Here is a 21,109-nt window from a genome sequence, read left to right as displayed (position 1 = left end):
CATTCTATTGCGCTTCTTTAGGGGGGGGGGTTCCCTAAAGATCAAGCCCTGTGCATGATAGGCAGGGGCCATACTATTTATTGAGCTCTACCCCCAGCCCGGTTTCCATGTATTTAATAGTCAACTTGTCAGTTAGAATACAGTAGGAAACATTTCTTTCTTAAGAAGCCCGTGGTTTTAACAGCTGGCTTCTGCAGCACTCACCCCAAGGGCCCTGGGCATTCTCCTCACGAAACACATTTGCTTTAAGTAAAAAGAGCCACTAAGCCTTTACCTTTGGCATATATTAAAACCCCTGTCTTTGCAGATTAATGACGGTCGAGGTTAGTGGTCAGTGGCAACATGGGAGGCATCCATTCTTCCCATCGCCTCACCCCCCCTGGAGGTGCCTGGTGACTTGAACTCCAGCTGTGTTTTTCTTAATATCACCCTCCCACATAGCACTGAACCAGGGGTGTGCCCTGGTGTTTTCCCTAGACACACACACCTGTCATAAAGTTTGATTTAAATACCAGGCACAATAAGAGATGGACAATAGTATCTTCTGATAAAAAATGGAACAAGTACAATATCCTACAAGACACCTTACCTAATACTTACGACTTATTTATTTCTGGAATTTCCCCTTAATATTTTTAGACAGTAGTTGACCTTGGAAAGGAGAACTATGGGTAAAGGATGAATAATCTCTTTCCGAGGATGTTAACTAGTGTCTTCATCTATGGGGAAGGTAGGAAAATGAATAGGAGTACGGCGTCTGTGAGTTTCAGTGTAGAGTGTCTGTCTGCTTTGGGAGGGTGATGGTAGTTCTAACTGGTAACTCTGATTCTTGTCAGTGGTGTTAGCGGTCAAAAGTGCTTTATGTCCCTTCTCCGCCACAGTGTCATGATGATCAAGTTTGGGCAGTAATCACTCTTTCCATTTTGCGTGGTTATTCATTTCAGTGTCTGGGAACTGAATCCAGGGCTTTGTCTATGTTGAAGACATACTTGCTGTGCTCCATTTAAAAAAGTGTTAACACATCAAGCATGATGGTACACACTGTAATCCCATCACTGGGTAGGTTGAGGCAGGAGAGTCTTGTATTTGAGGCTAGCCTGCATTCTATAGTGCAATCCTACCTCAAAAATAAATTTAAAAAATATTGAATTGGAAAAATAGGTTTAATACTATGTCCTACATCTTTAGAGCTATTCTCTTTGCGTGAAAATGCAGCATTTTACTGATTTCAGTAGATGGTGGAGGTTTGTAACTCAGTTGTCAGTTGTACTGTGATTGAACACCAGTCTTCAGTGTGTCCAGAAGGCCCTACCCCTGAGCTGTGATTGAACACCAGTCTTCAGTGTGTCCGGAAGACCCTACCCCTGAACTGTACCTGGAACTTTATTCTTCATAACCCAAAGGAAGAAGTATTAATAATTTTACACTCTACTTGCCGTAGTTTTTTGTTGGTGTGTTTATAGATGATTTGCGCCTGTAATGTGGAAAAAAATGGGCAAGTTAGTGCACTGTAAGACATACTTGGGACTGAAGATGTAGCTCAGTGTTAGAGCTTATAGTTTGCATGCACAGAGCCCCAGGCAACGCCTCTCTCTCTCTCTCTCTCTCTCTCTCTCTCTCTCTCTCTCTCTCTCTCTCTCTCTCTCTCTCTCTCTTGTGTATGTGTCCCCCCCCCTCCCTGCTCCCCAACATTGGGAGTACTTACAACTTGTGACCAAGGTGTCTGGTTACACTTACTTGACCCTAGCCCAGATTCATTCTGGAAATACTTTTAAGGAATTCTGTACGTAGAAGTTGAGTATCATAAAGGTTCGGGTGGGGTGAGTCCCCTCTTTCTGTGTGACCTGCCTCATGGTGTTCTTGAGGTGGCCCTTAGAATATACAAGCTAGACACAGGAGCAGCCACCTAGCGCACGCGCACACACACACACACACACACACACACCCCTCTTTAATTCACCTCTGGAAGAAGTCAGAGGCTAACATCACCGTTGCTTTTTGGGGATGCAGTGGTGTCCAGAGAAGGTTGGGCCATGTATCCGAACTGGCCTAGAATTGCTAGTGGTCCAGCTTTGCCTCCCGAGGGCTAGGATTTCGGGCGGCTCCAGGGGCCGTTCGCTCACTCTGGTGCTGTAGTGCTGGAGGAGCTGCAGTCTGCTGCGTATGTGTTTGGTGGAAAGGAGTGTGCATGTGCTGTGCTGAGAAAGTCTCCAAGGCTGTGTGTGGTGGAAAGGAGTGTGCGTTTGCTGTGCTGAGACAGTCTCCAAGGCTGTGTGTGGTGGGAAGGAGTGTGCATGTGCTGTGCCGAGACAGTCTCCAAGGCTGTGTGTGGTGGAAAGGTGTGCATTTGCTGTGCTGAGACAGTCTCCAAGGCTGTGTGACGGGCTGGAAGACGAGGCAGGAGAAATGCCGTGTTCCAAAGGTGAGAGTTTGTGCAGGCGGCCGCCTGCCTGGCAGTCCTGGCCTTCCTTGCCTCGCTGACGATGGGTGTTTTCCCGTGTTTTAGTATTGGTTTGTGGCTACACTCCTTTTTCTACAGTAAGAGGTTTGCTCTTTTAGGGAAACTTCAAACTGGCAGAGGAACTACATGTCTGGTGCATAAGCATGTAACTTTTTTTTTTTTTCTTTTCCCATTCAGGGAGTAGTTACAGAGTGTTGACTGTTTCAGCTTTGTGCCAGGAATTTATAAATTGATCAATTTTCTACTTGGCAAGTAGTCTTATTGGCAAGATTTCAGCTTCATTTCACATTCAAACCAGATTAAAATTTAAAAAAGTTAAAAGGAATTGTCTGGGATGGGCTATAAGGCCTCACGTAGCCCAGGCTAGCCTTCGACTCCTAATCCTTCTGTTTCTATTTCCTAAACTCTAAGTTACAGGTGTCAGCTGCCTGGCTGATAAACTCAGTGTTTTGCAGCTGTTACTGGAAGAAAGTAATCTAGTTTTATATCCTCCTTTATGTACTCTTACATATTAATATGACTATCAGTATGGGGGGATATTATTATTTTGTTTTCATTACTACTGGTAAAATAGCATCTCACTGTATTACACAGGCTGGTCTCTATTTTCCTGTCTCAGCCATTTGAGCAGCTAAAATTACATGGGCACATCACCACACCCAGAAGTTTATTATTTCAAACGTATATAAATCAGCACCAGGGGCCAGTTCACTGTGCATTGAAGCAGATATATGGAGTAGGAAAAAAAAAGTACCTGCTGAGAAACAAAGGTTTGGGTGTCATGTATGTAAAATTGGAATGTCCAACCTTTGGGGCTTCTTAAGCCTCGCGGTCATCCACCAAGTTCATGGTTAGCCCTCCCAACCTCTAAATCTCATAATATCTTAAGTAAGTTTATGCTGGACTACATTCACAGGCATCCTGGGCCATAGGCTGGATAATCCTGATATAAAATTTAAATATTTTTATCACTTTGATTTGAAATCAGGTACCCCTAGACACCCACTTGTTATGATCAAAGTAGATTTTGAACAGAGAGAAGCTCCATATCTCTTTTGGTTTTCTGAGACAGGCCTCATGTAGCCCAAGCTGGCCTTGAATTCATTCTGAAGCCAAGAGTAAACTTGAGGCTCTTGAGTTGAAATTACAGAGATACACTGCTACACCCAGTTTATGTGACACTGGGGATCGAACCTACAGCTTGATGCGTTCGAGGCAAGCGCTCTACCAATGGCGCTAAATCTCTAGCCTGAGAAACTCTTTTCAGAACTGCTAGTTGGACTGGAGGTCAGTTGGGGTTCTGGAGGCAGCGTTGGCCAGTCAGAAAGCCACCTGAGCTCTGAAGTTCTTGGTTTCAGGTTATCTTGTGGTGTGGTACTGCCATTTCAAAAGGTGACTGATGCTGGAGTTCCCGGGTCTACACTACAGCTCTTAGAACAGGTGTGTAAGCCAGCACTCCGGGTCCGAGCCGGGTTCTTGTTCCTCTCAGCTGTGCGAGCTCTCTCCACTTAGAGTCCGCTGCATTGTGCCAACTGGTGAAGTAATGGTTTGAAGACTTCTTTGGAGAATATGCATAAGGGATGGTGCAATTGAATTCATTGTTCCAGACGGAATATTGACTGATATTAATAAAGTGGAAAACACAACAAAACAAAATACGGTTTTAGATCTTTGAAGTGGCCCACCATGTGTGTGTTTGTGTGTGTGTATGTATTTGTGTATGGCGTGTGTGTGTGTGTGTGTGTGTGTGTGTGTGTGTGTGTGTGTGTGTGTTAGGCCAGAGGTTGACTTGGTCTTCCTTGCTTGCTCTCCATCTTCATTGTTGAAATCAGATCTCTCACTGAACCTGGAGTTCATGGATTTGGCTAGCTGGCCCTCAGTGACATCTGGGGGTCCTCTTGCGACTTCCTCCTCTCCTCCAGTGCTGATGTTGTAGACACACCTCTCCTGGGCCTGGCTTTTCTGTGGTCTCTGATCCTCATGCTCATGGCAAACACTTTACCACGCCATCCCTATAGCTGAAGTGCCCCAGTTTTACGTAACACTTTTATGTTCTCTGGTGCTGAATTCACTTCAGTCGTTGTTAATTGAGGGTCTTGCTGTATGCCAAGGCAGTTCTCTGTCTGGTTGCAAACACAGTAGAAATGGGTAGACTCTTCAAGCCTGGCCTCTGGAATCTTCCATTGGACTTTCGTGCTTAGGTAGCTTTCTCTTGGCCTGCTCTTTCCCACCTTCCAGAGAGAGGTCAGACTGAGCGGTGGCAAGTGGATTCTGTGTGGTCTGTAAATACATGAGCAGTGACGCCCTGTGAGATGCCTCAGGACAGCAAGGACCATGACGGACTCAACACGGATCCGTGGTGGGATCTGCTCATACCTGTGTCTGTCACTAGGTAGGAAAGCTTGCTGCAGTGAGCTACAGAAGGCCAGACCCCATGAGGGGCTCTGAAGGTTTTCAGTAATCCTCCCAGTCCCTCCGACCCACACTTTCTTGCCAGGCTACCTTTCCATACCTTTCCAACCTGAGAGGGATCTTTCTGTATTTAACAGTTAACTTAGTCACTTTTTTTTCCTTCTGTCATAGCTTAAATGTTGCTCAAGTCCTAGGTAATGGCTTTTGTTGTTGTTGCTGTTGTTGTTGTAATTATAAAAGTAGGAGTGGAGGGTGGCAGCGTTGATTAACCTTGATTAACCCATGAACTGCGTGTAGGCGCGTCTGTGTCTGCACGGGGCTGTCCACGTGGTTGGTCCCAGGGGACTGTTCTTTTTCTGGAGACCCTCTACATTCTGAGGTGTGTAACTTGACCTCCTCCTCTCTGCTTGGCAGTGGGACTTCGGTTGTTTTTAATCCTCTGAGGCACAGGACAGTGGGTATGGTGTCAGCCTCTCCTGGTGAACCCTTTAGAGACACCCCAAGAACTGAGAGAACTTGAGTGACCTTGAAAGGGAAAAAGGAGGACGGGCTAGAAGAGCTGTTTCATTCCTGCTCCCCAAGGCCTTTCAGCCTCCACCTCCAGCTCCCAGCCCGTCCCCCTGGGATACTGAGCAGGGCTGGTGCCGTTAGAAACCCCCTTTGCGGGGCAGACCTTGTCTGCGAGCCTCCCTCACACCGGGAACTGCTGCCTTCCGCTGGCTGGCAGTGACCTCTGGCAGACTGGCGATTGGCTCTGAGAGGAGGGCGCAGGAATGTGCCACGGGAAGGGGCTGACAGATTTAAGATGGCACATGGGACTGAGAACAATGCGCAGCAGCCTGACCCAGGATGCCACTTCCTGTATGAGGTGCTCAGTTACCAAATTAAGATGTCAGGACAGTGTGGGAAGCTTGGAATTGTCAATTTTTAGTTTTACTTCATGCCTGTAGTCCAAGTTAATGTAGCTAGTTCAGTGTCTCCCATTTGGTTCCTTCTGGACACACGGAAAGGGAATCACTGTTGATAGCACAGTTCCCATTTGGAACCTTTCCTCTCTGTACCAAGGAAGGGGGCTACATTAGAATGTGTATATTTATCTATTTAGTACATTAAATATGATAAACATTTAAAACCTTGTATTATCTGTAGATTTGTCTACCTTATTCTTTTATAAAAATGATCATCATCTTTACACACTTGCACACAAATCAATTTGGTTGTGTGTGTGTTTGTGACAGGGTTTCATGATGTATAATCCCAAGCTGGCCTGGACCTCCCTGCTACGTAGCCCAGAGTAGCCTCGAACTCGTGGCTCTTCCTCCCTCAGCTTCCTGAGTGCTGGTCACAGGTGTGCCTCACCACGCCCAGCTTGCATTTGATACTTTAAAAGAACAATCCTTCACTGTGTTATAGTCTGGGAAGTAATTACTTAGGGCAAGCTTCCTGAACATGATTAATTCCGATACCCTTGCTTGCTCCCGTTTCCAACATGTAGTTTTAAGGGCTGTAATGTAGGCATGTGAACTGTTTCCACGTTCCCACCTGTCATGGGTCACAGAGTGGACCAGCAGACCAGATCTCGGCAGGAGGGAAAATGGGTTCTTGTTTCATTGGGCTGCAGACTGCAGAGACGAACAGGGCTCGTTCACTGCCGCATCCTGGTGTAAGTGCTCACGGCCTCTCACTGAGCACTCAAGTCAGCAGTGACCTCTCGGTCGGCAGTGACCAGGGCTCCATCAGGCAGCAAGGAGACACCATTCAGGAGCTTGTTGGAAATGCAGTGTATTGGTCAGGCTTTGGGGCGTGTGACAGAATACCCGAGAAAATAAGGGGAGAAGGACTTCCTCGGACCGTGGTTTCAAGCCCTGGTCTCCATGATGTGCAAAGAAAGCATCCTGGGGAGGAGCATGCCCTAGCGTGCAGGTGCTCACCTCATGGCAGCTGGGAAGCAGAGAAGACAGGCAGGAAGGGGCGGGGTAAGGTGTAGCCCCAAGGCCATTTTCCCAGTGACTTACGTGCAGCCCTACCTCCTGAAATCCCAGCACCTCTGAAAACCAGGCTAAGCACCTGAAGATAAAGCCTTCAGCTGGTGGAGTTGGGAGGGAGGCCGGCATTTCATATCCAGACCATACAGCGCGGACTGTCACCATGCCGGCCTGGTCAGCGTCTTCATTTTGACAGCAGCCCTAACTGCTTTACGATCACTGAGCTGGTCTCTCATCTGAAGCTCACTGCCCTGAGTCATGGCCCTGCTTCACAGTTTACTGCAGGGACAAGGCTAGGAGATGCTGATTTACCTGGCGACTTTCAGGTAACCAAGCTCGGATTTGAACTCATAGACTTGAATATATGGTCTATTGGTACCAAATTTCTTATCAACTGTTCAAATAAAATAATCTGAAAGAGAGAATGGCACATCAAATCCCATCTCAGGCTTAGGGGGTTTCCCTTGACAGCTTGTTTTTATATTAGCACTAAAGAAATAACTACATGCAAATGTAGAGAATGCGAACATTGTTTCCTGTGGTCAGCATGCTCACGTAGCCCTGTGGGACCTCAGCCTTTGCTGGATTTGGGGACCGGAACAAACCCTTGAGAGGCCAAATCACAGAGCAGTTAGGAACAGTCCCCACAGTCAGACCCTGACCAGCCCTCAGCTCTGCCTCCCGCTCCCTGGGGATCATCTCCCTCATTAAGCAAATGGGATGTCCATCAGTATTAAATTAGTTACTGTCTGAAACATTCTCTATTAGGTTAGGGATGTCGCTCCGTTGGTAGGATGCTTGCTTAGCGTGTGTAAAGCCCTGGGTTCAATTCCTAGCACAGAAAAAATTAGGTATGATGGCACATGTTTTATAAACCCAGCACTTGAGAGATGGAGGCCAGAAGATCGGGGTTCAAAGTCACCCTCAGCCATGTAATGAGTTCAAGGTCAGTCTGGGCTTGGTCTTTTCCCAAAAAACAAAACAAAACACAGAAAGAAAAAAAAAGGAAAGAAAGGAGGAAAGATTGAAGATTGATCTGAAGACAGCCGTTCTAGAAAGAGTTACTGTCATTTTGTAAGCACAAAGGATTACATGTGGCGGGGAAATGCAGTTTTTGAGTCAGCCTGGCTGTTTCAGGGGCTGGGTAGGGGCTGGAATGGTTTTCTCTCTATGGACCGGACAGGGATCACTGGAGACCATGGGCCTCCTGAGAGATGATGACGTTTTGTTGTAGCCTGTGACTCTCTGGTCCTCTCCGACCTCTGCTCTGTTACCTCACAGAGCCCATCTTTTAACCGGCTTGATTCCCTAACTCCATGTTGTCTTTCTCTCTAAGATTTGCCTGGATGGCCAAAGTGGAGATTCACTCTGTACCTTCCGGGCTTGCTCTGAATGCCTTTCCTGTTTCTCATTATAGGATTGTGGGGGTTTTTAAGGCTGAAGGGTGTTGGGAGAACCACGGATGGATATAACTGCTGCCCAAACTCCAGTGATTCAGCAATATTGGCTTAGACAAAAGCTTCTCATAAGAGAGAAAATTTTATCTGGAATGGCTTGGGGGTTAGAGGTTCATCACACTGGGAGTCTTTAATTTTTTATTTTTTACATTTATTTGTGTGAGTGTGCCTGTGTGTGCCTGTGTGTGCCTGTGTGTGTGTGTGTGTGTGTGTGTGTGTGTGTGTGCGCGCGCGCAGGTCAGAAGATAACTTGCAGGAATCTGTTCTTTCCTTCTGCCTTGTGGATTCCGAGGCCTGAACTCTGGTTGCTCGCTTGGCAACAAGTGCCTTTCCCCACTGAGCAGACCCACATGGGGGTTCTTAAAACATGAAAATTGTTAGAGCAATCACGTCCATGAATCTTCGTTCAGTACTCTAGAAGTGGGGTTCCTGTTGGTCTGGATCTCACAGTCTATCGCTTGCATTTCTCAAATGCATAAATGGACTACAGTTTTCTAATTGAAAATTAGAACTGAAACCGCATCCCGCCTGGATACAATGTAAACGAGGAAGTTGCAGTTGATGTTTGCGGTGATCCAGGAGCGTCCTGAATAGACTCCAGGATCAGGGTGAGGGGGTTTTAATGGAACACTGCCAACCAATTCGTGACCTCTTGTGACTTATTTTTAGTGTGAGCAAGTGTGCTTATAAAATAGAAATGATGGATGTGACAGTGCAGGGATTTATTGCCTTCAGTTTGCCCTTCAAAAGTCCGTGAAACTCAGCCAGTGCAGTCCTTGTTGGTAAGTTCCTGGGCTTTAGGTATTAAGTTTTATTAGGGAGATAGCTCATCCAGAATATTAGCTTCTAGGTTTTGACATCCTTTCTGATAAAACTTATCTTAATAGGTTTTAGATATTGTAGGCATTTTCTTCCATCCTGAACAAAGATCTTATTGTGGGTTTTTTTTCTTCCTCTAGGAGAGAGGGAGGGATGAAGGGATAGAAGGAAGGAGAGAAGGATAAGAGAAGTGGAGAGGGGGGGCAGAACATTTATTTTTTCAGTGGCGTGAGATAGCAATTCAAAAACGTGTTGCTGTGGAAACAGACCAAAATAAAAGCCTCGCAGGAACTTTAGAAAACTGATTATGATCGTATCCTTTTCCCTTCCCCACAGCCTGGTGTCTGTTCACATGCTGAAAACTAATGGCAGGCCATCTAGAGAAGTGTTGATTTCCCTCTCGGAGACTTTTCAGACTGGGGATGACAAAATTTCTGGAATGTCCTTAGGTCTCTGTTGTTTTAATGTTTTTGATGTGTGTGTGTGTGTGTGTGTGTGTGTGTGTGTGTGTGTGTGTGTGTGTGTGTCTGTGTGTGTGTCTGTGTGTGTACATGCACATGTGCCAGTGTGCATGTTATAACACACGTGCAGAGGTCAAAGGACAGCCTGTGGGGATCAGTCCGCTCCTCCTACCATGTGGGCTCTGGCAGCTGAACACAGGTCCTCAGGTCTGGCAGCGAGTGCCTTTGCCACTGAGCTACCGCCCTGGCCATTTTCAGAGTGGAATCGCGAATCCCATCCTGGCCTCGCCGACTGTTTCTGCTGACGTTTTCTTTAAATGAAAGCTATTATTGGAGAATAGAGAAGTAAGTGATGGAGACTCTTACTCGGGAAGGCTCTGGAAAGTTCATTTATTATTTTAAGATAGGGTCCCAAGTAGTCCAAGCTAGCCTGGAATTTCCGATGTAGCCAAGGATAGCCCTGAACTTCCGATCCTCTTGGCTCCTCCTAACCGCTGGGATTGCAGGCAAGAGCAACACCCAGTTTTATTTAGTGTTAGAGATGGAGCTGCGGACTTCACGCTCGCTAGACGGGCGTCCTTCCAGCTAAACTGCACCCTCAACACCTGGATTAGTTTACAAATGTGTTTGTTGAACATTGACCAACTTGGTCAGGGTTTCCATTGCTGTGACGAAGCACCGTGACCAAAAAGCAACCCGGAGAGGAGAAGGTTTATCAGGCTTACACTTCTCTATCGCTGCTCATCATCAAAGGAACAGGACAGGAACCCAGGGCAGGAGCTAATGGAGAGGCCATGGAAGGGAGCTTTTTCCTGTTTAGCTTGCTGTCTTATAGAACCCAGGGATGGCCTCACCACAATGGACTCCCCCATCAGTCACTAATTAAGAAGATGCCTCACAGCAGGGTCTTATGGAGATGTTTTCTCAATTAGGCTCTCTCCTTTCAGAGAACTCTAGCTTGTGTGTCCTCAGATCAGTTGACGTCAGACCAGGCAGCACACTTGCTTTGTGCGAGGATTGGAGGCATTTGGAGGAGGAGAATTTGGACGTGCTTAAGAGAAGGCGCTGGGGCCACCGTGTGCGTCTGGATGAGCCCAGCAGGCTGGTAGGGAGGAAGGCCACCTCTCGTTTCATGACTGGTCACAAGCCCTGGAGTAGAGAGCAAACGGTTGGTTTGTGCTAGTCTCCAAGAAACTCAACTGAAGGCTCCTGACAGAGCTGAAAGATTTCGCCGCTAGTTTGTATAGTATGTGGAAACTCAGGGAAAAAAATAAAATGTTTGTAACATCAAGCCTTTTCTTTGTGATAACACTTCAGCTTAGTACAGCCTGGGTGTCCTGTATCCAGGAAGTTTAGGATGAGAAATATTTCCAGTTTCAGATTTTCATTTTGGCCTTTTTAGAGTATTTTCATATACATAATAGGATCTCTTGGGGGGATAGGACTCAAATATATACGTGAAATTCCCTTATGTTCCCTGTGTTCTTTATACATACAGCCTAGAGCTGATTCTATAATACTGTTTCATGCCAGTCTTCAGGCTGCGATCCAGCACATGAGGTAAGGTGTGGAATTTTCCACTTTGGTGGAAGGTGGCACTCAGAACAATTTGGATATTCAGATAACGGGTGCTCAACCAATATGTGCACTAGAATTGAAATGCTCCGACTCAAAGTAAACTGCCACATTTCACAGTATACCAGTCACTCTACGTGTTCACCATGTTGTCAATCTGTATGCTGTATGGTTGAAAGAAGATGAAATCCTCTTTGGAGGACTTAGTCATGTGTGTCCTGGGGAGCAGAACCATAACCAGACAGTAAGTCCTGGCAGTGTGATAAGCCTGTGGTATTCTGTGAGAGGGGAGAAGCATGCTGAGGGAGAGGGTAGACATCACGATCAGACCCATTCAGCAGGTGGACAGATCTGACCTTGAAGAGTTCAATTTCTCAACTTCCCCCACCTGCCAAAAAGCAAGGGGAAATTTCTAGTTCCTGGTTGAGGTCTAGGCCTCTTATACATTGGCGCTTTTTTTTTTTTTTTTTTTTTTTTTTTGGTTTTGGTTTTGGTTTTTGGTTTTCCAAGACAGGGTTTCTCCGTGTAGTTTTAGTGCCTGTCCTGGACCTCACTCTGTAGACCAGGCTGGCCTCAAACTCATAGAGATCCTCTGGCTCTGCCTCCTGAGTGCTGGGATTAAAGGTGTGCGCCACACTGCCCAGCAACAGGGGCACTTTTTAAAAAGCATAACTAACATTCTAAACATGGTACAAGTAGACATGAAGGTGGAGGGAGCTAGGCCTGTGATCCCAGCTCTTCTAGAGGCTGAGGCAGGAGGGTCACAAAGCTGAAGGCTAGCCTGGGCAAATTAGTTAGCTCCTGTCTCAAAATTAAAAGTTGAAAGGGGAAAGTAGAGGCTGTCTATAGCTCAGAGGTAGAGTGCTTGCCAAGCATGTTTGAGAAAGGGTTTCATTCTCTAGTACCAAAAATAATGGCAGAAGCGGGGAGGGGAAGGAAGGAAGGAGGGGAGGAGGAAAAGGATGGACCTTAGGACACGCTGGGCATGTCTTTGGAAAGCAGTTGGATTTTGGAGATTATAGAAAACAAACATGGATTAGGATGGAATGGCCCGGTCCCACTTCAGCGGAAGTGACCGGAAACTGCCATCCTAGGTGGATTGGGGGATTTTTGTTTTTATACAAAGATGAGCACACACACCAACCCCACCTTTTCAGCAGTGGTGGGGTGCTCACTGGATATTCACTGGGAGTCAGACACTCCTGGTGACCAGGCCAGTTCTCTGTTGGGCAGCTGAGGACTCATTTCCCAAAGCCTTCCATCTTTTCCACCTAACGCAGAGCATTTAATTAAAAGAGGGGGAAAAAACATAAAAAACCACACAGTTCTGATGCACAGTTGTAACTAGTAAAAGCACCAATAAAAATGACCATAAAGTGCCTGACAAATAGAAAATGTTTAATAATACCACAGCGCTTTATGGACAAGAATTCGCCTCCTGGCATGGGACGACAGGCCCTCCCCACCGAGGCCTTCCTTCCTCTTGCGGGCTCTTGGCAGGCAGTACTTGCCCTGCAGGAACAGGCTAGTGAAGGGATTCAGCCCTCTCGGAGCCACCTGACTTGTTCTGCTGCAAGAACATCTCTGGGAAGTGACAACCACAGACATGTAGACCTTTCCGTTGTGATGACTGTACACACGGAATAAAGGCCACGTTGGTGACCCATCTTGCTAGAGAAAAGAGAAAGCCTGGGGTTTTTTCCTAGTTATTAGCAAAGGGTTTCTAACCATCATTTTCCCATCAGGCTGTTTAGACTAGCCCTTGGAGTCAGTCTTCTCCTCTTGAGCAAGGTTCTGCATGACCTCGAGAACGCCATCGAGCCTCATCCAGGCCTCTCTCGTCCTAGACAGGCCTATCATGCCACTCAAAAAACTAAATGAGTCACTTGTGGGGGTGGGGGGGTGGACATCTTTCTCTCTCAGGTGCTTCTTCCTCAAATGCTGCTTCTTTCTCTCAGACTCCCATGAAAGAGAGCCTCTGAGGTGTACCTGTGGGATCAGCAGTCTGCAGCGCAGGGCTACGTTCCTATTAAATGCTGACTCATAGCGGAGTCATGGGGTTAGATTCTGAGAAGGAGAGATTAGCCAGGATGGATGCTAAGTCCCATCATGCCCTGCCAGGCCGTCAGATGACCAGGTAGGAAGCACTGACCAGGCCCATAGGATACACATAGAATCTCTCCCTTCCCTGAGAACCTATGATTCTGTTTTGGCAAAATATCTGCAAATAAAATGTTTGCAGATTAGGTCAAAACAAATACATGGAAGGAAATTATTTTTTTAAAGCTCTGATTCGGTGCTCACTTTGGCAGCTCATATACTAAAGCTCCGATTTGTCTGTCCCTGGTATGAATTTCAATTTGGCTCTTTAATGCCAAATGTATTTGTGTGTACTCTATGACATGATATCTGTTGCTAGTACTAGTTGCCATTTGTATGTTGAGAGAAGGGTTTTTTTGTTTGTTTGTTTTGTTTTTTTAAGGTTTCTCTAGACAGGGTTTCTCTGTGTAGATTTGGTGTCTGTCCTGGATCTCGCTCTGTAGACCAGGCTGGCCTTGAACTCACAGAGATCCACCTAGCTCTGCCTCCAGAGTGCTGAGATTAAAGGCGTGCGCTACCACCACCCAGCGAGAAGAGGTCTTTTTTTATAATATACTTTATATGCATTGAACTTAACATATTTGAACCAATGGTTGAAATTTTCTAATTATTTTTAATTTGATGTATGCAGAATAGTCCTTCAAAGAAAAGTGGTCGATGAGCTGGTCTGGTGGTATAGACCTGTCATCCCAGCTACTTAGGCGGCTGAGACAGGAGGATCATAACTTTAAGGTCCACATGGGCTACAGATTCAGCTCCATACCACCTGGGCAATTTAGTGAAACCCCATCTCAAAATAAAAAGTAAAATGAGGGCTGGGGATATAATTAGTGGTGAAGTACTTGCCTAACATGCACGAGGCTCTGGGTTCAGCTCCACATACCACGGAAAGGTTGAATAGTTTTAAGTATCATTTAACACTAATTCATTATCTCTGCCCATCCCCAAGCTGAAAGCTAAAAGGTCTCCCCTAAATGTTACATCCTCATCTGGAAATATGAAAACTAGTTCCTTGATTGTGAAGGTTAGAAATAAAAAGCTTTCCTAATAGCACAAAAAAATATTGTTCCTTAAGCACGTGTCGCACACTCCCAGGGTGCCTGGCACAGCTGTCCTCTGATGGACCAGGGGTGAAGACAGATCCTGAGACTTGTCACGTTCAATATTGCATACGTTCCGACTTCATTTGTTCTCCTCTTAGTTCTTAATGCATCACAGAAATCACATACAGCCAGATAAAGGGCCACCTAATAAAGTGCTCTCCTGGTTAGAGGGCCAGCTCTGGAAGTGCTCTCCTGGTTAGAGGGCAGCTGGTCGGCAGGTTGAATCTAAATGAAAACCAGCCGAGATGGATTTGCCCAGCGTCACCAAGACTTCCAGTCTCACGGTGTTTTTTCCTGTATAGAGTCTTTTCCTCTCTCTAGACCTCACACTTTTCCCTTCCTGTTCTATTCCCATAGCCCCCCATTTCTCCGCCATCCTTTGCTTAACTCCAACCAAGAACTCTTTCACAAAAGTAACCATTTTGTCTCTCTCAGTCACCCAATGTGTAGGATTTTCTCTAAGGATAGGCACACAGAGGTACTGGGAATTTTTTAGGGAGCCTCTACAACTTCAGGTGGGTCCGTGTTATGATTCGGATGTGGGAAACTCAGCTGTAAGAATTCTATAAATGGCTTTGGAATACCAAGGGAATAAGTATCCCCCATGAATCCATTTTTTTTTATTGTTCATAACTATAGAAATTAAAATCGGTATTCTGAAGGTGATTTAATATTTGGAAATTTGTGCTTTGTTCTAGTGTAGGTACAACCTTGGGGAGTCACCTCCCCCATGGTGTGTGTGTGTGTACAGGTGATTGTGTGTTTATGGAGGCCTGAGGACATCAGTGTCATCCTCGGGAACACCACACACCTCCTCTGAGGCAGGGTCTCTCATTGGCCTGGAGCTCACTGATTGGCCTAGCCTGGCTGGCTAGCAAGCCCTGGATACCCTCTGTTGCCATCTCCCAAATGCTGGCATTACCAGTCTGTGTGTGTGGCCACTCCCATGCATGGTAATTTTTGTATGGATTCTGGGGATCAAATTCAGGTTCCCAAACTCGTAAGGCAAGTGTTTATGGACTGAAAACCATCCCCCAGTCCTGACCTTTCCTTTTCATGTAAAGAATGACATCTGAGCCGTGGGGATGCCCAAGCTTGTGATCTCAGCACTAGGGAGGCGGAGGCAGGAGGATCAGTTCAAAGTCATCCTCAGCTACATAGTGACTTTGAGACCAGCTTGGGATGCATGAAAGTGTATCACAGTTCCCCTCCTCCGTATATAATAAATGATGCTTTCTATTAATATGATATTTAATGGCATTTAAATATATCTACCATTTATTATATTGCCAACACATTACACTTCTTTTTCTTTATGACATACTCTTTGTTTTCACTTCTGAATGTTCAGAGAGAGAAAAGGCAGGAAAAAGGATCTTGAACCAAGAGCAAAGGGTGTCACAAAAGAAAGCGCATGAACGTTCCAGAATACTCCAGCACAGACGCTCTGATCTGGGAACACAGAGACCAGGGGGAAGTGGTGAGAGAGAAAGCCGAGAGGTTGGAGAAGGGTCCCATCCTATGTCAGGTCATGATGAAGACGTTCAGGCAGCACAGAAGGCAGGGACCAAGGACAGCAACGTGCTCCTCTCCTGGCGGTTTGTGTTTTACAAGTTCTGCCTCACTGACATATAAACTGAGTTGCAGAGAGGTCAGGTCAAGGGGCCCGGGTTAGGCTGGCAGAGAGGGAGAGAAGTCGGCAGACCTTAGGCGGATATTGAGGGTTGAAGGGGTCCAGAGCCACAGGTTTCGGGCACGGCGAGGCAGGCAGAACAGGAGTCACTTCTAGGAACTGAGCTGTGTCTGGGAAACCCACGTGGGCACATTGCTAAGTGTGTGGCATCAGGTCTGGGGAGGCTGGGCTCGGTGGCCGGATCTGGAGTCCCCCAGGATGGTTATGAAGCCATCAGCGTGGATGGTCCTGCTTGATTAATGATAGGAGGGGAAGAGAGATCAGAGCAGCTGGCCGTTCAGGAGCCTGGGCCAGACGGCAAAGGAGGAACCTGACACAGAGCTGCATCAGGCAGTGTTAGAAGCAAAGCAAGGGGTCGGTTCCTGAGTGCAGCCAGAGTTGTGGGAGGATGGGGCACACAGTGTGTCTGGGATTTTCTCGGGGAGGCCCGTAGTCAGCCGTCTGGCAAGGGGGTTTTGAGGAGGGATAGGTGTGTGAAATAGGGGCTACTGCAGGGGGAGCCATAGTGTAGTCCAGGGAGGTGAAGCAATATGGGAGGGTTCTGTGCCTTTAAGAAGAGGAACTGAAAAACTGAATGAGAAATCTGGAGTCAGGACCCAGCCAGATTCTGAGGGTGGGTAGATTGACTGGCTTTGGATTGTCCTATTAACTCTTTAATATACTTTTCAAAAGTGACAGGCAGAAAAGATTAGCCCAGGCTAGACCTGTGCTGCATGCAGCCCCTCCACTAGGCCAGAGGGGACCCTGCCCAGCAGGACTTGTGTTCTCGAGGTTGGTGGAGGAGGTGGGAAGAGTGGAGTTCTGTCAGTAAAGGATCCTGGCTCCCTATTTGTTAAAGAAAGTTCCCGATCAGCGTGAGTTCAAGTGGAATTTGAAATGAGCCAGAGCCAAAGCTGAGGGTCCGGTTCTCCACTGAAAACAAAGCTCAGTGAAATGGGAACAGTAAAGCTGGGCGCCATGCCTATTACCCTGCTGCCTAGAAGCTGAGGCAGGAAGAGAGCCGAGAGTTCAAGGCCAGCCTGGGCTACCCAGCGAGACCCTGTTGCTGACCCAGATACGTAAAGAAACACATAAATACATAAATTGTTGGAAAATGTTGCTGAAATAGAGAAAGCCATTAGCTGCATTCTGGGCAGCACACTGGGCCCGGGATTTCTCAGAATTAGGATCGGCTTTTGGTCACATTAACTGGTTTTAAAGAAGATGCCTATGTGCAAAAAGGGTCGCTGTCTAGGTTTCAGGCTGAGCTGGGCATGTGTAAACTTGACATATAAAGGAAAAAAGACAAGCCTCTAGTTACTCCTCGACCTTTTTTTTCTTTTTCTGGGAAAAGAAATTACTGTGATTTGCAACAACTGTAGTTTTTTATTTATTTTACTGGCTTTTCGAGACTGGGTTTCTCTGTGTAGCTCTAGCTGTCCTGGAACTCACTCTATAGATCAGGCTAGCCTCAACCTCAGAGATCCTCCTGCCTCTACCGCCTGAGTGCTGGGATTAAAGGCGTGCACCACCACTGTCCGGATTATTTGTTTTCTCAATAAACCCTTTTAAGAACAGCTTTGGTATCACAGAAAACCGAATAGAGAGTTAGGGCTTCCATGGATCTCCTGTCTCTAGCAAAAAGATCCCCTGCCCCAAGCCGGGTTTGGGGACCTATGTCCCAGTACTTAAGAGACAGAAGCATGAAGCTTGAGGATTCAAGGCTAGGTTGGGCTGCATACAGAGTTTCCAGGCCAGCCTGGGCTACATAAGGGGATCCTGTCTCCAAAAATAAGATAGAAAACGAAGAGAGAAAGAACAAGAAGAGAACCCACCAATCTCCATTTCTGGAGCTGTACACTGGTTCCAGCTGAGATACCAGCACAGTGTCCCCAGCTTCCGTGAGCGCTCACTCCCGTGCGTCCTGTAAGTTTGGACGAGCGTGTCCACCGATAGGGTCACACTGAATAGCGGCTCCGTTTCGAAAGCCCTCTAGTTCCTCCTGTGCATCCCCCCCTCCCATTCACTAATTCATTCATCATCTGCTGTAGCCCTCTTCCATGTAAACATAACAATTTGTTTTCCCATCTCACCGTTCCGGAAGATCCTGTGGTGCAACCTTATTAATAGGTTTGTTTTGGTTTGAGTACACAAAAGAAAAATTTAGTCACTGACCTGGAATTAATGACTTTAAAGCAGCAAGTCCCTTAATTTGTGTAATTGTCCTTATCTAATGCCAGCTTTGTTCTCTTCTCTGTCATTATTCCCACTCCCTTTTTAAAGCTCTCTGTAGTTAACATTTCAGCAGAAACTTCTTTCTCCTTCTTTGGCCATGAAGGGAAAAAAAAAAAAAACTGCCCTTGGCCTGCCCCTCCCTGATGGCTGTAGGCTGGGCACTCCCCCCTCCCCCCACCTACCCCACCCCGCACCCCCACCAACTCCCCGTCTAGAAAGAGCCCTTTGGCTTTTTGAGCTATCTACTAAACCCGGGGGCAGGGGCAGCAACATTCAAGGGTTAGCAGAAAGGCAGTGTGTGGGGACAGAGCTGGGAAAGCGCCTGTTCTTCACTCTGCTTACTGGTTCCTCACTGCACACACCAGTGCATTGCTTTAGAGCCAGGGGAAATGGCATTGTGTCACTGGGTACTTGGGAAGTCCTTGGGGGAGGGAACTCAAAATGTGCAAGACCTGAACTGAGATACCAGTTCGCCAGGGAAAGGTCCCCTCTCTCACGCTGCTTCGTCCCTGAAGCTATGAAATGGAGCCTCTCCGAGGCTACCTTCTCCACACCTTGAAGCGAAGATGGAGAACGGGGGGGGGGGGGGGGGGGGGGGGGAGGGGAACCGGTTCTGGGACCCCAGGAGCACCTCTGGCCTGGCTTTTGCTTTTTTCTCGTTTTACGACTTGCCTTTCTAGGGAGTATCTCCTTTCTGGTAAGCAATATCAGCAGTTTGCTGTGATACTTAGATTTTCCAGGGACCCTGAAAACCTTGCCCAACTATTTGGAAACAATTGGACAACTGTCCACCCTTGTCCTCCCTGCAGCATTACTGGGTGTGAGTCCTCCCCGGGGCCACCCACCTACATCACAACCTCAGGTGGAAAGGACACGGAAGAGCTTAATTTCATGAATTTGTTGGGAGCCCGGTAGCTCCTTGCATGGGTGATGTGGTCTCCTCAAGTTGCTCCAGGGTCCCCAGGAATGAATAACCAGCGCGTTTCGTCAAGACCGGGCTGGTTTCCAGCTGGTCCCTTTTCTCACGTGTAACTGTCTCAATTCCATGCAGATTGTCTTTTCTGTCTGTACCTGGCCTCCTGCCTCAGCAGCATTGGATATGTATTCCAGGGCAGCGCGAGCCCGGGGCTGCGGTAACTCAGATCAATAATTGGCACATTGCTCTCTGCTCCTTATTGAACACCCACTGTGGGGGCCGGAAATGATAGCTGGCAGCTAGTGACAAGATCCCTGCCCTCTTGGTGCTTAGACTCCAAAGAATTAGATGGAAACAAGGGAGACCTGGGCAGCACTAAGGAAATACGACAAGGCAGTCAGTGTTCTACAGAAAATGAAGAAGGGACCGTGACAGGTGGCCAGCAGAGGAGAGGGCCGTGGAAAGCCTGTTAGGTGAGGAGTCCCACAGTGATGTAGCGTCTGGAGGATGGTCCACCCAGACAGTGGAAATGGCTTGTGGAGGCTAGCCTGAGCCCTCCTTCCCGAAGGCTGGGAAGGGTAGGAAAAAGAAAGCGCCACACGAGAAGAAAGGTTTCCAAAGCTGGGCTTTGAAGGCTAGCCTCTGGGATTGGTGTCTAAAGGGCAGGGGGTTTGGTTTTGTTGGGGGGAGGGATGAACTTTTGTGTTCAGCCTCTTTGTGGACCCCCCCCCCTTTACATACAGCTCACCTGGGCAGGCCGTAGATACAATGAGAACAAGTTGGGTTTTGTTTTTGTTTTTGTTTTCAGAAGAAAAATGACCTTTGCAGCTCTTAACAGCTTAACGATGGTTTGTATCTTGAATTGTTCAAAAATGAAAAGAGCCTTAAGCTTAACACATATACATGCTAAAATGTCAAAGTATACCATGGCAAATGAGCCTGCCTCTGGGTTCTGCCTGACACCTCACCCACCCCCTTTTCTTCCCTAGAGACAAGCACGGTTAGTTTCCCATGGAGTCTTCACAGATCATCCCATCACACATGGTCTCTGAAAGGTAGATTTTTATCTGAAGCTAGGGTGTGAGGCCCCTGCTTACAGGTTCAGACCAAATAGAGCGCTGTAGAACACGCAGGAATGGTGTGTACAGTGAGTTTGGGGGTTCATGTAAACCAAAACCACAAACAAAGCATGATATGGGATGAAATGGAAATAAATGTACTGTGAAATCGAGCTAATTCTGTCTGCAGAGACAGAATGTTTGGAAATGAAATGAGACCTTGAGTTTTCTCGTCTTATATGCATGAGAGGAATCATTTGTATCCTTTCTTCCTTTTCATGCAGACTGGAAAGTGAGAAGGGCCTATAAACACTGCCTCGTGGGGGCGCCTTCACCCAGGCATGTGCACACCCAGCAGAGAAATAAAAGCCCAGGCAGGAATGGCCCCCAATGTCAGGAAGGCAGGCAGGGCCTCTGTCCCAGGTTAGACCCTGACCTGGCTGTTGTGGGGAACACATCAGAGATGCTCCAGCGTGTACCTCCTCAACCCTCCATGCCCTAGTGGGTGATTGGGGGGTGTTTGCATGAGATGTCACCAAGTAGCAGCCCAAGTGCCCCCTTCCTGCCCTGTTTTCTCCAGGGCCACTGCTGTGAGCGTCCCAAGTCCTGCTCAGGTGGAAGGGTTCCACAGAGCTGTAGGTTCTAGTTTGGTTTGTTCCGTGTTAAAGCGGCGTTGGCCACAGTGAGCATGCTCAGACCTCAAAGCCCAGGGGTCCGTTGGAACAGTACCCACAGGAGCCTCATGGCTTATGCCTTCAGGGTGTCCCACGTACTGTGTGACACTGTGGGTGGATTTTCCTGCTTCACAGGAGAGGAGACAGGAAGAGGTTATAGAAGGCTACCCACAAACTGATG

General features: G+C 47.2%; 1 protein-coding gene across 6 annotated transcripts in view; it reads left to right on the top strand.

Annotated features, from left to right (window-relative positions):
* Positions 1–21,109, top strand: part of Kctd1 (potassium channel tetramerization domain containing 1) — a 208,493-nt gene that overhangs the window by 107,693 nt on the left and 79,691 nt on the right. The window contains exon 1 of one of the 6 annotated variants that reach the window (XM_042264425.2): positions 15,689–15,971. The exons of the other annotated variants lie outside the window; for them this stretch is intronic. The gene's annotated coding sequence lies outside the window, so the exon portion shown is untranslated. Of the gene's footprint in view, positions 1–15,688; positions 15,972–21,109 lie in introns of those variants that run through there. 6 annotated transcript variants of the gene reach the window in all.

The sequence above is a fragment of the Peromyscus maniculatus genome, chromosome 19, assembly GCF_049852395.1.
Source record: "Peromyscus maniculatus bairdii isolate BWxNUB_F1_BW_parent chromosome 19, HU_Pman_BW_mat_3.1, whole genome shotgun sequence".
In the NCBI taxonomy this organism is placed as follows: Eukaryota; Metazoa; Chordata; class Mammalia; order Rodentia; family Cricetidae; genus Peromyscus; species Peromyscus maniculatus.
This window is presented reverse-complemented; position numbering and strand designations above follow the sequence as displayed.